The 3,840-nt window shown below is 34.1% G+C and overlaps 1 long non-coding RNA gene across 2 annotated transcripts; it reads right to left on the reverse strand.

The window, feature by feature from the left end:
* Nucleotides 1-468: 468 nt before the first annotated feature.
* LOC124922505 lies at nt 469-1,320 on the reverse strand. 2 transcript variants are annotated; one of them, XR_007097824.1, is made up of 3 exons: nt 1,081-1,320; nt 907-991; nt 469-814 (listed from the first exon to the last, which is right to left on the reverse strand). It is a non-coding gene; the product is annotated as an uncharacterized LOC124922505 (long non-coding RNA). The 2 variants fall into 2 exon arrangements; XR_007097825.1 differs by lacking the exon at nt 1,081-1,320 and having other exon boundaries at nt 907-1,037.
* Between the last annotated feature and the right edge of the window lie 2,520 nt (nt 1,321-3,840).

Here is a 3,840-nt window from a genome sequence, read left to right on the forward strand (position 1 = left end):
ATTGCGTTTTCTTTCAAAGGTTTGGTGATGATAATTTCATCATTTTATTGTTTTATGTTGATGACATGCTTATCGTTGACAAGAATGTAGGAATAATGGCTAAGTTAAAACAGCAGTTGAGCAAGTCTTTTGCAATGAAAGACTTGGGGCCGGTGAAACAGATTTTTGGGGTACGGATTACTCGAGATAGAGCTGCCAAGAAGTTGCATATGTCATAAGAGCGATACATTGAGAAGGTGCTTTGTAGGTTCAACATGGACAAAACTAAAGTGGTTAGTTCTCCTCTTACTACCAACTTTAAGATAACAGGTAAAGATTGTCCTACTTCAAAAGAGGATATTGAAGATATGGATAAGGTTACATATGCCTCAGCGGTTGGTAGCTTGATGTATGCTATTGAGACATTGTGTGTTATTTAATACCTAATAAAAAAAACGAGAAAGACTGAAACATTAACACAACATTATAAAAACAAACAGGTACATATTAGAGAATTAAATCAAGGTAATATCTCCAGATTCTCAATATCCAGATAAATATCACATATCTTTTGTAATCCTATTGTTTAGGATTAAGTATCTCTTCTACTTAGGGTTAATTCTCTTTATAATCCTAATGAAGATGATGTTATTTTGAAATCTTTCAGTCCTAGTACAATAGAATAGCATACCTCTGTATGCATCTGTTAGCTTTAGTTGGATTGATCCTCTTGTCGAATAAACTTGACAAATTTAGACCTCATATCTGCTGGTATTCGGACAGGGAGATAGTTCTTGTCAAGCCAAACTGCAGTCGCTCTCGCTTCAAGAATAGGCTTTGTTTTACAAGAAAAGAAACAAATTAAGCATGATTCATGTTACTGAACAAAAGATGTTAATCAACAAACATGCATTGAAGAAATTAAACCTCATTATCTGGCAACTTGAAGATGGAGTGTTCAAAGTAGAATCGGGCTGCTGATGAATCCGATATTCTCACCTTCACAACAAACCTGTCTCCAGTACTATAGATAACATATTGATTGAGGGTCATTCAGATTACTATTCAATTTTCAAAAAAAAAAAACATCATAGTTCTTACTCTTAGTGGATTGAGGGATTTTAGTGTCATCTCAGACAAAGCTAGGGCGTCGCCTGTCCTAGCAATGGCATCTGCATTTATTCCTAACAGTTCCAGCAATTCGTGAAGTCCTTTAGAAGGAGGGAATAACAAAGCATTTACAATATAAAATTAGCTTGAACAATGATAGTTACCGTGTTGACAATAATTTGAATAACAGATATACAATTTGATTAAACAATGGATCTCTTTGTCTATTTGAAATAACAATTATTAACGATAAAACACCTAATAATTGATATCAGATTAAGGGCAGTAAACGATTGATCCTCTGTTCCTTAATAGATCTTGTGTTATAAGCAAACCCAGAAAAGACTGAAACATTAACACAACTCATCATCTATAAATGATCAAAATATGAAGTTAAACTGAAAAACAAAACAGATGTCATCAATATCAACAGTTAAGGTTGGAACCCGATCATTACCGTTTTCGTTAATCTTTCCGCTTCCATCTGCGGACGACCGGGGTCAGAATCAACAAAGACAGCGTCATCAGAGACAAAAATCTAGTAGAGGGGAATTTGGGTAGAAGGCGTTTACTCGGTTCGATTCTTCAATCAACCGAGAATGAATGAAGGGGTCAAGGGATTTAAACGGATTCTTTTAACGGTACATGTATGAGAAAAGTAAAGTTTTTGAAATTTAAACCAGTCATTTGATTTATATGTTTACAAAATCCGCATTTGATTTATATGTTTTTTATTACGATTTACAAAAACCAACATAATATATTTCTGTAAATAAAATTTTAATTTTTAGAAAATTTATTAAAAAAATATTATGACTTAAAAAAATTAAAAATACTATAAAAAAAAAAAATTAAAGAACTTAACATTTTTATTTTAATAGATGTCAATGGGGAAATTTGATAACATGACCCTCAAAATACCCCCATTTCCCATATTTAACCTTAGAAATTTTCATTTTTATTTTTAACCTTTTTTTTAATTTTTTTCCAATTTTACCCTTAATAACCTTTTTATTTATTTTTTTTTTTTTTTTTTTTTCATTTCCCTTTTCTCTCCCGATCTCTTCCCGCCGACACAGACCCCACGCCGCCTTCCCCCCTTCGAAGAACACCCCGCTGCTAGGGCTACGCTTGGACTTTTGAAACTGAAGCCCATTAGTGAAGAATACCCCGCTGCTAGGGCTAATATAGGCACTTGAAGAAAGGGAGACGAACCAAGCTCTATATTCTCTTTTGATTGAAAACCAAATCTCTATATTCTCCAATTCTTTGTTCAAGCTCCAGGCGGCCGACCTCTAGTTTTGTGAAGCAGCGACAATCCAGTTGAAGACTAGGATCATCAATTTGTTTATCCGCTCAATGTAAGTTTTGCTACAGCTATGGGGCGTGGGGGGTTGAGCGTGGTTCTTGGGCGTGGGGGGTTGAGCGTCGTTCTTGGGCGTGGGTCTTGGGCGTGGGGGTGGGCGTGGGTCTTGAGCGTGAGGCGTTGAGCGTGGGTCTTGGGCGTGGTATACAGTGAAGTGCGAAATATTAAACAAGTTGCTGCAAGTTTTAATGTAACACAATTTTGTTCTTTAAATACATACATTGGTAGTCATCTCATTTTCTCTAACAGGCATCTCTCTATGTCTCCACATATGGGTTCTGAATCTTATAAGTTCCTCCACTCCTGATTGCAAGACTTTTATATTTTTCTTATCACATTAAGACTTTCCATTTGGTAATGTTGTTTTAGGATTTGGTTACAGAAAAAATAAGAAAAAAAATAATTAAAATGTTTGTATTTTCTAAACATAGAATTTATAAAGTGGTATTTGTATTCGATTTGAAAATTATATTTGGTATACTCAAGTTATTCAATTATGAACATCTTATATGTTTATGTTGATTTTCTTTTGTATTTGTTCTCCAATGCTCATTAGTTGAACTAATTTTGGTTGATAAAATGTTTTTTAATTCTTAATTAAGATTAATCAAAACCTCTTAAATATCTCACCCAACTTATTCTTATAATAATGAAAGGCCTAATTTTACTATTACACATCAACAACAGTGGAATTGTTTCAGAAGTATATAAATAAAAGGGATGATCCATGACATATATGGAAAAGAGTGAATTGTTTATTACATAGAATCTTGGGGACATTATATTATAACAATTGAACAAGACCAAAAGAAATGGGGGATGGGGCTCCTAAACCATGGTCTAGGGCAAATCACTAATGAACCAACAACTTGAAGTCAGAATTAGGGTCAAGTTTCTTAAAGAATGAAGAAATCAGGCTCAAAACTTGACCCTAATCCAACCAACAATATATATCCAAGATAAGACTATTGAAATCCCCTTGTTCTTCTTGGCCAAACCAAATGATACATGTTGCATAGATAGGCCAGTTGACGTGGATTGTGAATGAGGCTTTTGGTCAACGCCTTTTGGACCTTGTTTTGGCGACCCGAGACTTGGAAATATCACTATTTGGTGGATTCCAGATGATATCGTCAAGATTGTTGCAGAAACTTTTATAAAACTGTCACAAAATATATATCTTGATGAAAAATGGTTAACAGAATAACTGAGAATAAATTAATATACTTACTTAAAGGTATTCACTTCCATCGCCAACTGCTTGCTGAATATCGACCATTAAAAACGTGGGAGCAACTTTAAAGACCTGATTAAAAAAAAAGTTTTAATCAGAATTTTTTTTTAAGAAGAGAAAAAAAGGATTTTAGGGTGTAGAACTTGCTTCC

Source organism: Impatiens glandulifera, chromosome 1 (genome assembly GCF_907164915.1).
Source record: "Impatiens glandulifera chromosome 1, dImpGla2.1, whole genome shotgun sequence".
Classification (NCBI taxonomy): Eukaryota; Viridiplantae; Streptophyta; class Magnoliopsida; order Ericales; family Balsaminaceae; genus Impatiens; species Impatiens glandulifera.